The sequence below is a fragment of the Aulonocara sp. 'chitande type north' Nkhata Bay genome, linkage group LG17, assembly GCF_057382095.1.
Source record: "Aulonocara sp. 'chitande type north' Nkhata Bay isolate Kocher_YH1m ecotype deep benthic linkage group LG17, A_spYH_male_GT1.1, whole genome shotgun sequence".
NCBI lineage: Eukaryota > Metazoa > Chordata > Actinopteri > Cichliformes > Cichlidae > Aulonocara > Aulonocara sp. 'chitande type north' Nkhata Bay.
The window spans coordinates 11,399,907-11,413,302 of record NC_141360.1 but is presented as its reverse complement, the minus strand read 5'-3'; the positions used below and the strand labels follow the sequence as shown (position 1 = coordinate 11,413,302).

Here is a 13,396-nt window from a genome sequence, read left to right as displayed (position 1 = left end):
ACCAAAATTGGATTTTATCATCTAAAAAATATAGCCAGAGTCCGCCCTATTCTCTCTCGGGCCAACACGGAGATGCTGATGCATGCTTTTATTACCAGTCGCATTGATTACTGTAATGCCCTGCTCTCTGGTCTTCCTAAGAAGAATATTTCAACTTTACAACTCTTGCAAAACTCGGCAGCTCGTGTGCTGACAAAGACCAGAGGGCGGGCCCACATTACACCGGTTTTAGAATCGCTGCACTGGCTCCCCGTGTGTTTCAGGATCTATTTTAAAGTTCTTTTATTGGTTTTTAAATGTCTTAATGGTCTTGGGCCTTCTTATCTCTCAGATCTGCTTTTACCATACGAACCCTCGCGGACCCTGAGGTCCTCTGGTACTGGCCTTTTGATTGTCCCTAAAGTCAGGACACATACTCACGGAGAGGCAGCTTTTCAGTGGTATGGTCCTCGTCTGTGGAACAGCCTGCCGGAGGAGCTCAGGGCCGCAGAGAACGTACATGTTTTTAAGAACAGGCTCAAGACCCACCTTTTTAATTTAGCTTTTACTTAGCGTTTATTTATTTTTTATGCTTATTTATTCTATCCTGTTATTCTATTATTAATTTAGGATTTACCTAATATTTTTTGATTTTATTCTTATTCATTTTTTAATCTTCTTACTCTATTTATATTTATATTTATATTGTATCCTGTTCTTATTTATTTTATCATTTTACCCTGTATATATCGTATTGCGTCATATCTCCAGTGTTTCCTCGGAGGGCGCTCTCTGCACCGGGGCTGTTATTGACCGTGGCTGCTGGGTCTCTGGGGTCCTCTCAGCCTGGTTGGGGGGCTCCTTGGCCTCCCTCCTGCTGTGTGCCCAGCCCGGAGGCTGCGGTCTGTGACCGGCTCCCGGTGCAGACGGCTCCCTGTTATAATGTTTCCTCACTTGGCTCATGCGAGCCCAGCCCAATTTTTACTCTTTAAGTGTGCGCGTGTGTGTATGTGTGTGTGGGTGGGGGTGGGGGGATATATGTGTATTGAGAGTGTGGGGAGTGAGTTGGAGGGTGGGGTGGGCTGCTTTTAACTATGTAAAGCACTTTGTGCTACATTTTTTCTGTATGAAAAGTGCTTTATAAATAAAGATTGATTGATTGATTGAATAACTACAAGAGCCGAGAAAAGAAACTGTTAGAGACAGACGTTCTCGTTATTTTTAGCTTCCACTTTGCATTTATTTGTGGGTTTAATGTATGTTTTATTAAACAATAATAAATTATTAAACAATTAACATATTCAGTTACATAAAATCTGTCCTTAACTACGGAAATACCACTAGACCCACATCAAAACCTTGCCAAATAACACCAAATAGAATCTAAACAGTGCAAATCATTTTCCAATTCAAAGTCTTACTTAAATATTATACAATTTATACAGAGGCTTTTTAAAACAGGTCAAAAATCCTCATTAATTCTTTAGAAAAATAAATATAAGAAAGGATCACTTATTCCAGTTGTGTTGGGTTTTTTCCATGAGTGAGGACAAATATGCTCAAAATAATTAGATTTCACTTTTTATTAGAGACAAAGAGGTTTAGAGACAAAGCACCCAGGATGTAAAGACTTTTATTGCATGTCACAGAAACATCAGGTTAACATCATGTGACCGGTCTGAATAGGGTTGCCAACCGTCCCTTAAAAAACGGAATCGTCCCGTATTTAGAAACAAAAGTACACGTCCCGTATTGAGCTAATAAGGGACGCACTTTGTCCCGTAATACAGTGAGAATCAAAAGTAGTCTATAAATGTTAATGGAATTAACGCTTTGTTTGAAAACATAATTCCCAGCCCCTCTCCTGCTTTGTGACCAATGAGCTGACAGCACACTTATGACAATTTGAGTATGACAATTCAGATTACCGCTCATCTCATTGGTCGAGGAAAGGTCGCTTGTGGAGAAAATACCGGAAGACAACAGATGACCACAACAAGAAGCATGGCCAACAGGGAAACCAACGCCGACACTGCGGTGCAAGTCTCGGATGACAGTAAACCTAATGCTGGGCAAACACTGTGCAATTTTTTCAGTCACGTTATTCAGCTCCTGCTCAAACTGCACGATTGACTCGCAGGGGTTAGAAGTTGGTAGGTCACGATGCAGGGTCTCACACTATACCGCCCGATGCTCTGATGCAACCTGAGAGCTCACACTGTGCGTCCATAACATGAAGGTTATAGCAGAAAATCTGTCACTCGCTCTCGCTCTCTCTCTCTCTGTCTTTCACTCACACACACACGCACACCACCATCAACTTTGCTAAATTGCTAATGAAAAACACTGATCAGGCAGCTGTGATTGAGCAGCGATGTAGATCCAACTATTTTCACGGTTGTTGTGGTCGTGATAATTTTGTGATGCCACATCGAAAAGGCTCGGATGAGCTTTCCAAAGTTCTACAAGTTGTGCCTCCATCGCTTGTGTCCAGATCACACGCTGCACTGCTGTGCTATTCTGTCTTTTTCACCAACGTTTACGTGTTTGCGCGTGAGCAGTTTGAGCGGCTGCAGTGCAGTGGCGTGTCCAGCGGGGTGGCCTGGGGGTGCACAGGCCACCCCTCCAACCAGACTGGCCACCCCAGGTGCCACCCCAAAGGCAAAACAATAAAATTCAATCAAATATCAAATGTACGATTATGTTTTCACGGTGAAGCTCAGATATCCGAGTGTAAGTGAATGCAGCATCGGCTTCTGCGCTATGTGCATCACGTTAGCAAAGGTAGGAGAGCCAAGCACGAAAGACGGCACTGCAGGAAACAATTTTTCGGTGAAAGAAAATGAGGACAGAATAAATGTCCCGGTAAGTAATATTAAGTTTGTTGAGTTTAGTAAACTTCGGTGAAATTAGAATACCAAGGAAAAAATAACACTTGAAGAATTATTGCAGCCGTCGAATATTTCAGACAGTATGCTACTGAGGGGAGCTAACATAAGAGTTATGAGTTATAAGATATAATCTAAGTCGTAACATTGCTGTATGGAGCTGCAGATTTGGTTGCAGGTTAACATAGCTGGACTGGCCATCGGGCATACCGGGCATATGCCCGGTGACTTATTTTTTATTTTTTTTTGTAATGGCATGAACAATGAGAGGTGGTGGATTGGCCAGATGCAGGTCGATGTGTAAAAATAACTCAGTTGTTTGGTGGTGGCTATGGCGGGGCTTCCACAGAGGCCAGCAGGTGGATGAGGGAAGGGGAGGCAGGAGGAGCAGAGACCCGAGGCGGCCGCCTGTCCGAGTGTCAGGTGAACTGAACTTCAGGTAAGAAGTTATGACCTGCAGTCTATCTGGGTCAGATATAAACCAAGTTTAGGTGTAGTTTATTTTCGTTGTGCTGACTTTTTACTGTCAGTTGCAATAACTCGTACTGGGTTCTAGCCAGCTTGACGGAGTTTCGATACAGCTGGGTGGGTGCTATGATGTTACTGATAGTGAACGTTATTTTATTCTTAAGGTTAGTAGAGTTGCCAACGGCTCCTTAAAAAAATGGAATGGTCCCTCATTCAGAGAAAATATTACACGTTTGGTATTGAGCTGAGAAGAGACGCAGTTTGTCCCGGACTTTCGCTATAATGAAAAAAAGACACAAAGGAATTATTCTGTGGTTATGCTGCACAGATGCCTCTTCTTCTCTCATTCTCTTCCCTGCCTCTCCTGTTGCTACTTCAATGATCGGCTTTTCTCTCGTTTATTTATCGCCCACTTTGCGCCAGAAAGAGGAAACCAGCAGATGTCACGCTAAACAACAGCAGCACGTTTAAGCTTGATCAGCTTTTGTTAGAATTTATTTAATATTAATTTCTAGTATCAGCTGATGTTTGCTGGAGCCACAGCTGTAAAGCTGCTGGTCTTGATGTCGGTTTGGATATGTGGTGAGAGGGAAACATGAAGATGAAACCAGGAGATGTCCTTACTGAATCATCAGAGCTGAACAGGCGATGGAGAAACAGGTTTACCTTTTAGGTCACATGAATGAGTTGAAGGGAAGTTATGAACTGTTTCTGAGAGACAAATAACACCAGCATCCTTTTCTAAGCAGCTGACAGCTGGTAACTGTGCAGGGGTGGATCTAGGAAAGTTTTGCCAGGGGGCAGGTAGAGCATTAACAGGGAAAGGTGGGGCACAAAGAAATACTTTTCTTTCTTATTCTCATTTAAAAATATCTAGCTTTTATTAAATAATTATCTAAATCTTACAACCAAAGTTTTTATCTGACGTAAAATGTATAGAAATCATACATATACCAACAAGACTGTACATCACTGTCACAACAGCATTTGTTTTCATTCAAAGTCTTTATGGCTTTAATACCTGGTGGGCCGGTCTGTAGTCAAAATGCCCAATTTTCTGTCCCAGTCCAGCCCTGCAGGTTAATACTGGCAGTGTCACCATGCCAGCTGACTGTATTTCATCATCAGCCAGTGTTGTTCTTTATCAATATTACCAAAGTTTACCATAAGTCAGCATAGAAAGTATTTACTTGCTTTCAGGTTTTATTCAAATGTTAGTCTTTTCAGTTGTTTCCCCACTTTTTTCCTGTTTCAAAATCAAACACCAGTTTGTGAGAAGATTATCTTCTTTTTTTAACAGGCAGATAAAGTTTTACATTGGAACTGACTAATTTGTCAATTGTTTGTTACAAATGTTCGTATTTTAATATTAAAAAATGTTTTTGCCCAAAACATATGTGCACTATATGTCAGTAAAAATACTATGCAAATATCGCTGTCCTTGAATGCTGAGAAAACACTGACAAAGCACTGATTGTATCTCTTGTACTTTATCAACGCAGTATCTAAAAACTTTGCACCGTAATGGTTAAAATCTCATTCTAATAAGAGTTAAAAGCGCATTCGGTTATTAGGTTTATAGGATTATTGAATTATGGTTAACGGTTGGTAGAATTTTTTTTAAACATTATCTGCCAATTACATCTGCCACCCCTCTCCAAATCTGTGCCCCTACCTGGCCCCCCCAACAAAAATTTTCTAGACACGCCACTGCTGCGGTGAGACCCTCACGAGCGATTGATGATCGGGAGCTGGTTGTGAGGTGTTAATCACTTCTCGTTACCCCACGTATACTACACGATGCACGATGAAGGCCAAAATCGGTCCGATCACCAAAACAGTCGCACGACTCAAAAATGGGCCAAAAATTGCACAGTGTAAGCCCAGCATTAGAGCAGCAATGTTTGTTCCCCTCAGAGAAAGGGAAGAATGGGAAAAGGAAAACACCTGGCTGGAAAAAGTTAATATGGGCATGTGCAGTGAATATCAGCGCTATGTGGCCAGAAGTGTGATAATATAACTTATTTTGTGTAATAAGCAACTGCAAGGATAGATGATTACAACAAATAGATCACTAATACATAAAAGTAAGGCAAGGCAAGGCAAGGCAAGTTTATTTGTATAGCACAATTCAACAACAAGGTGATTCAAAGTGCTTTACAGAGACATTAGAAACAAGAACAAATAAAAAGCATGATTTAAAATTGATTAAAACAAGCAAATAAACTAACTAACTAATTAACAAACAAACAAACAAACAACAGTATATAAAATCAAAACAGATAAAATCAGAACAGTAGATAAAATCAGTAGTTAAATGTAAGTTTTGAAATTTAAGCTTAAAGTGTGGATTTGGTGCTTTATTCAAATGCAGCTGAGAACAGGTGAGTCTTCAACCTGGATTTAAATAAACTGAGTGTTTCAGCTGATCTGAGGCTTTCTGGGAGTTTGTGGGAGTTTGTTCCAGATATGTCTGGTTCTGACTCTGGGAACTGATAAAAGACCGGATCCAGATGACCTGAGGGATCTGGATGGTTCATACTGGGTCAGGAGGTCATTGATGTATTTTGGTCCTAAACCATTCAGAGCTTTATAGGCCAGCATCAGAACTTTAAAGTCTATCCTCTGACGGACAGGCAGCCAGTGTAAAGACCTCAGAGCTGGACTGATGTTGTCCACTTTTTTGGTCTTAGTGAGGACTCGAGCAGCAGAGTTCTGAATGAGCTGTAGTTGTCTGACTGATTTTTTAGGTAGACCTGTAAAGATGCTGTTACAGTAATCAAGCCTACTAAAGATGAATGCATGGACTAGTTTTTCCAGGTCCTGTTGAGACATCAGATCTTTTATCCTTGATATATTCTTGAGGTGATAGTAAGCTGACTTTGTTATTGTCTTAATGTGTTTTTCTAAGTTTAGGTCTGCATCCATCACTACACCCAAATTTCTCGCCTGGTTTGTGGTTTTTAGATGTATAGATTGAAGTTCTCTGGTGACCTGTAATCGTTTTTCTTTGGCGCCAAAGACTATTACCTCAGTTTTGTTTTTGTTTAGCTGGAGAAAATTGTGGCACAACCAGTCATTGATTTCCTCAATGCATTTACCAAGAGCCTGTACAGGGCCTCGGTCTCCTGGTGACATTGTGATATATATTTGTGTGTCATCTGCATAGCTGTGATAGTTTATTTTGTTGTTGTTTATAATCTGTGCCAGTGGGAGCATGTAGATGTTAAACAGAAGGGGTCCCAAGATGGAACCTTGGGGAACTCCACATGTGATACTTGTCTGCTCAGATGTGAAGTTACCTATTGATACAAAGTATTTCCTGTTTTCTACGTATGTTTTGAACCAGTTTAGTACAGTTCCTGAAAGACCTGTCCAGTTCTCCAGTCGTTTGAGTAATATGTTGTGGTCAACTGTATCAAATGCTGCACTGAGATCCAGTAAAACTAGGACTGACATTTTTCCACTGTCTGTATTCAGACATATGTTATTAAACACTTTGGTCAGAGCGGTTTCAGTGCTGTGGTTCTGTCTAAAACCTGACTGGAAGGCATCGTAGAAATTATTCTGTTTTAAGAAGTAACTGAGCTGTTGAGAAACTGCTTTTTCAATGATCTTACTTAAAAACGGGAGATTTGAGATCGGCCTGTAGTTGTTCATTTGTGTCTTGTCAAGATTGTCCTTTTTCAGTATAGGTTTGATTACAGCAGTTTTTAGTGATTCTGGAAACACACCTGATAATAAAGAAAAGTTGACGATCTGTAACAGGTCTGACTCTAAAGTCTTTGAGACCTTTTTGAAAAAACTTGTTGGCAGGACATCTAAACAGCAGGAGGAGGAGTTCAGTTGACCTAAGATGTCCTCCAGGTCTTTGCTGTTAATAGGTTGAAACTGTTTCATGGTGTTTAAACAGTTTTTTGGTGGACACAGTACATATCCTGGATCTGCTGTTGATGTACCAATTGCTTGTCTAATTTTTTGGATTTTTTCAGTGAAGAATTTGGCAAAGTCATTGCAGGCCATGGTCGAATGAAGTTCAGCTGCCACTGACACAGGGGGGTTTGTTAGCCTGTCAACTGTAGAAAATAAGACACGAGCATTATGGCTGTTTTTAGTGATGATGTCAGAGAAGTAGGACCTCCTTGCATTCCTCAGTTGTAAATTATAATTGTGAAGTTTCTCTTTATAAATGTCATAATGAACCTGGAGGTTTGTTTTTCTCCATCTGCGCTCAGCTTTCCTACACTCTCTTTTTTCATTTTTCACCAGTGTGGAGTTTCTCCATGGAGACTTTTTCCTTCCAGAGATAACCTTCACCTTAATGGGAGCAATAGTGTCCATTACATTTAACATGTTAGCATTGAAGCTATTGACGAGCTCATTGACTGACCCTCTGGACAGGTCAGGTGTTAATGGGAAGACCTGGTTAAAAATTGCACTACTGTGTTCAGTTATACACCGTTTTGTGATCACTGTTGTTGATATATTTGTGTGGGCTGAGATTTTACTTTCAAAGAAAACACAGTAATGATCAGACAGGCCCACATCAGACACAGTAACCTTTGAAATGCTCAGGCCTTTGGAGATCAGTAGGTCAAGAGTGTGTCCTCTATTATGTGTGGCCTCTGTTACATGCTGAGTCAGCCCAAAGTTGCCCAGAGTGTTACTCAGGTCTTTAGTCCCTTTGTCCTGAGGGTTGTCCACATGAATGTTAAAATCCCCAGCAATAATTACACAGTCAAAATCAACACAGATCACAGACAGCAGTTCACTGAGGTCATTAAAAAAGTCTGTGCAGTATTTGGGAGGCCTGTAAACATTAAGAAACACAACTTTGGATGGGGCCTTCAGCTGTAAAGCCACATATTCAAAAGACTGAAAACTTCCAGGAGATAGCTGCTTACATTGAAATGATTCATTAAATAAGACAGCAACCCCTCCTCCTCTCCTGCTCGCCCTGACCTCACTGATAAAACTGTAGTTAGGAGGGGTCGTCTCGATGAGAACAGCTCCACTGTTACTTTGGTCCAACCAAGTTTCAGTTAAAAACATAAAATCAAGGCTGTGCTCAGTGATTAAATCATTAATTAAAAATGTTTTCCCAGCTAGAGATCTAATGTTTAATAAAGCCAACTTAAGTGTTTTAGAGGTATTACTTGTCCCCTCGTGTTTGGGAGCAGTCTGTGGCACACAAGGTATGTTTACTATGTTTAAAGATCTTTTAGAGTGCAGCTCTCTGTGTTTTGACCAGGCCACATGTCTCCTGTCACCTAAAAGTACAGAAATTTTAAAACCTTCTAGTAAACAGGGTCCCAGCTTCTCCTGGGAAAAGTCATCACTGCCATAATCCTCACAGCCCGGACCCTTCACACATCACGCATCAGACTGCGGAGACAGGGCATGAAGAGGAACTAAGGGGGGCGAGGCTGGGCAATGTGACTTCGATTGCTCTGTTGAGGGTGGGGCTCGATGGCGAACCTTTGGCCGCTCTGGTGGGGGGTTTATGGGGGACAAAAAGGGATTGGGATGGGGGGTAGATCTGAGCCCAGCATTGACCCGCTCCATCATCTCCTCAGTGAATTTCAGGTGTGGGGAGGAGGGAGAAAGGGAGGGGGAGGAGGGTGATGGCCTGTCAGGGGTTTGGGGGACTGGGGAAGGTCGTGGTCCCTTGTCCTGGTCGTTGGTGTTGTTGAGAGAGTTGGAGGCAAATAGGGACCCCTCTTCTTGCCTTAGATGTCTCTCCTTTCTGAGGCTCTTCCTCAGATGCCATGGATGTCTCTCCTTTCTGAGGCTCTTCCCGGGTGGGGGCAAATGGAGCTCCTCCTCAAGGTTTCTGCTGGGCTTTGTCTGTTCTTGGAGTACTGTTTGTTCCTCTTTATGAGATAACTCCTCGTTTATCTCAGCCTTGGCACCAAGCACGGATGGATGACGTATGGAATAAAACAAGTTGGAGGTGAACAGTTTCACCCCTGACTTGTTAAAATTAAATCCATTTGCTTTGAACAGATGCCTGCGTTCCCAAAAAATATTAAAGTTGTCGATAAAATGCACTGAGTGGTCAGCACATGCTGATATAAGCCATTTATTCAGTGTAAACAACCTGCTGAATCTCTCGTCTCCTCCTCTGACCGGCGGTACAGGTCCACTGATGAATACAGCTGCATTCAGAGAGTTTACAGTATTTAATAATCCAGTAAAGTCCCGTTTCAGAACCTCCGACTGTTGTTTGGACACATCGTTTGACCCTGTATGCAGAACAATGTTTGTCACAGTTGGATATTCATCTGCAATTTGAAGAATTCTCTCCTTCAGGTTGTTGACCATATCGTTAGGAAAGCAGAGGACTTTAGTGTTCTTACCGCACATCCTTTGTACATCCTTTACGGCAGAGTCACCCACAATCAGAGTTTCAGGCCTAGCCTTTAGCTTTCCCTGTGGCCTTTCACTTTTCAACAGATTTTCAGACCTTATTTCGCTGCTTTTAGATGGATGGTTGTCCGATATAGATCCAGGGTCCTTTGATAGTGGAGCAAATCTGTTCTGCAGTTTCACATTCAGTTGTTTTGGAGGTTTGTTGTTAACCTTCCTATTCACGGTTGTCCAGTCCTGTTTCCTCCCGTATACAGGGGTAGAAGAGCTTCTCTGTCTCGTAGGAAGTGAAGGCCAGTCGGTTTCAGAGATTTCAGCTCGCTGTGCCCTGCCTGTGATACGTCCTCCCCCTTCCAGGAGACATGATTTATGTCTTGGTTTTGCACCAAGACAGTCTAAGGGGGGATTATCACTTGAGGATTTATGATAATGCACAGAGTCTCCTTTCTTGGTCATGTTATCTGTGCTCCTTAGCTGTGTACTAGCTTGCTCATCGCCATTGTTTTGAATCAAAGGCAAGGTTGTTTCATTTCCACACAGTCCATTTACCTCCACGTTTACTTCTAAGCGATGAATTTTTGTCTCCAGTACTGCAATCTTCTGCAGGAGGCTGTGGTAGTCATCTGTGGAGAGGGAAGGCATCTTGTTGCTAGTTAGCCTAGCGGTTAGCACCTTTCCAGGCTATTGAGGCTGCTCGGTGCCCAGACGCTGTAATCAGGCTTCAGCTGTGTCTAGGCCACAGACACACGGAGCGCTGAGGTAACCATAAAATGTTGCTGTTTCTGTTAAGAACACTCTAGTCCTAATGATCTACAAGTGTCCAGAAGTTATCGCAGGTAAGCTCACACGGAAAAAAGGGAAAAAATCAGCATAAAAATCAATAAAAATCAATATAAGAAGCAAAGCATTCAAGAGCAAAGAGATGAAGCGTCCACACTCACAAAGGGGGAGGAGCAGAAAGTAATACATAGATGAATAATGATGATGAGTTAAGATGCGTAATCATGGGAACAAGCGGGTTTAGAAACAGGAGCAGCTGATGAGCGTCTGAAATAATACCTCAACTGAAGCCAATTGTACTAAATGCACTATATGTGCACTGTTACAAGAATATTTTTCTTTCTATTATTTTCTATTATTTTAAGTTAAGCAGGACAGAGTTCTTTTAAAGAAAGATTTACTTATATTCTCAAAAGTTAAGCATGACAGGCTTCTTGGTTTGAACCAAGATGGCGCCGCGTATGGATGCCCTGGTGCTTCAGTGCGTTACTTTTGTTTTGCTTTTGTGCATTTCTTCTGTGTTTGGGCACTCCTCTGGATACTCTTACACCAGAGAAGAGCTCCTTAACTACAGGACTACAACGCCTGTGGATTTATTTCCAATATTTGTCGCATCTGCGGCAGATTTACTGCTGACTCTGACCAGGAAAGCGAGACGCCGAAAGAGAGGGAAGCGAGCCGGCGCACTCGTGCGTTTGAGGAGACGCGGACTGCGTACTGCTCTTCCTGGGATCTTCCTTTCTAATGTACGCTCACTCGGGAATAAGATTGACGAACTGGCCCTGATGAGAAGCATGAACAGAGACTTTGCCTCCTCCTGTGTCTTATGTTTTACGGAGTCGTGGCTCAGTGAGAACATCCCAGACTGCGCGCTCAAGCTGGAGGGCTTCCATCTGCTGCGCGCGGACCGGCAGGCCGCTCTCTCCGGTAAGTCCAAAGGTGGAGGTGTCTGCTTCTACATCAATAGTGGCTGGTGCACAGATGTGACAGTGATTGCTCAGCACTGCTCTTCCTCTCTGGAATATCTTTTTATCCACTGCAAACCGTTTTATTCTCCGCGGGAGTTTGCTTCATTCATCCTGGCCGCTGTTTACATCCCGCCAGACGCAGATGCGCAGGCAGCTCAGAGCGCACTCGCGGAGCAGATTCTCCACATGGAGCGGACATTCCCGGACTCTCTCATCATTGCTCTTGGGGACTTTAACAAAGCCAATCTGAGCCATGAGCTTCCCAAATACAAGCAGTATATTAAATGCCCGACCAGAGAGGAGAGGACATTAGACCACTGTTACAGCACGATCAGCGGGGCCTATCGCGCGGTGCCCCGCGCTTCACTCGGACTTTCTGACCACGCCATGATCCACCTAATCCCCGCGTACAGACAGAGGCTGAAGCTCTCCAAACCTGTCGTGAGGACTAAAAAACTGTGGAGCAACGAGGCTGTGGCGGAGCTTCGCACGTGTTTGGAGACCACAGACTGGGACACATTGAAGGCTGCTTCTAACAGCTTGGACGAGTTTACAGACACTGTCACCTCCTATATCCACTTCTGTGAGGACAGCATTGTGCCATCACGCACCAGGGTGAGTTATAACAATGACAAACCCTGGTTTACTCCTAAACTCAAAAAGCTGTGGCTGGAAAAGAGAAAGGCGTTCAGAAGCGGAGACAGGGACTGCTACAGAGAGGCCAAGTACAGGTTCACTAAAGAAGTGGACACTGCTAAACATCAGCACTCTGAGAAGATGCAGCAGCAGATCTCAGAGAATGACTCGGCCTCTGTGTGGAAAGGTTTTAGGAATATCACAAACTACAAGCCTAAAACCCCCCACTCCACTGATGACTTGCTCTTAGCCAACACCCTTAACGACTTCTACTGCCGTTTTGACGAGCCATCAGGCAGCCTTCACACCTCCAACGGCCCCAACAATAGAGGCACTTTGGACACTAATTCCCCCACCTCTCCCCCCTCCATAGAGCCACCACCACCTTCAAACTGTTCACCTACAACACCCCCCTCCTCACCCCACACAAAAGAGGATTTCACACCACCTCCTCCCACCACAACTCTTCATATTCATGAAGCAGATGTGAGGAAGCAGTTTAAGAACCTGAATGCTCGGAAAGCTCCTGGCCCAGACGGCGTGTCTCCTGCCACCCTCAGACACTGTGCAAACGAGCTGGCCCCAGTGTTTTCTGGCATTTTCAACTCCACACTGCAGACATGTCATGTGCCTGCCTGCTTCAAGTCCTCTACCATAATCCCTGTCCCCAAGAAACCTAGGATCACTGGACTAAATGACTACAGACCCGTGGCTCTGACATCTGTGGTCATGAAGTCATTTGAGCGCCTAGTTCTCTCCCATCTCAAGACCCTCATGGCCCCCCTCCTGGACCCCCTGCAGTTTGCATATAGAGCCAACAGGTCTGTAGACGACGCCATCAACATGGCCCTACACTTCATCCTGCAGCATCTGGACTCCCCAGGAACCTACGCCAGGATCCTGTTTGTGGACTTCAGCTCTGCCTTCAACACCATCCTTCCAGACCATCTCCGAGGCAAGCTTTCCCAGATGAATGTGCCTGATCCCATCTGCCGGTGGATCACTGACTTCCTGACGGACAGGAAGCAGCATGTGAGGCTGGGAAAGAATGTCTCGGACTCCTGGACCATCAGCACCGGCTCCCCTCAGGGCTGTGTTCTTTCTCCTCTGCTCTTCTCCCTGTACACCAACTGCTGCACCTCCACCCACCAGTCTGTCAAGCTAATCAAGTTTGCAGATGACACCACCGTTATTGGGCTCATCTCGGACGGGGATGAGTCTGCCTACAGGAGGGAGGTTGAACGTCTGGTGTCCTGGTGCAGCCACAACAACCTGGTGCTGAATGCCCAGAAGACAGTGGAGATTATT

The 13,396-nt window shown here is 43.8% G+C and overlaps 1 long non-coding RNA gene across 1 annotated transcript in view; it reads left to right on the top strand.

Moving 5' to 3' along the window:
• The first annotated feature begins 2,666 nt into the window (after positions 1-2,666).
• The window catches only part of LOC147309697 (uncharacterized), a 35,319-nt gene continuing 24,589 nt past the window's right edge, over positions 2,667-13,396 (top strand). The window contains exons 1-2 of the long non-coding RNA XR_015125627.1: positions 2,667-2,844; positions 3,217-3,306. This is a non-coding gene — a long non-coding RNA (uncharacterized LOC147309697). The remainder of the gene's footprint in view (positions 2,845-3,216; positions 3,307-13,396) is intronic.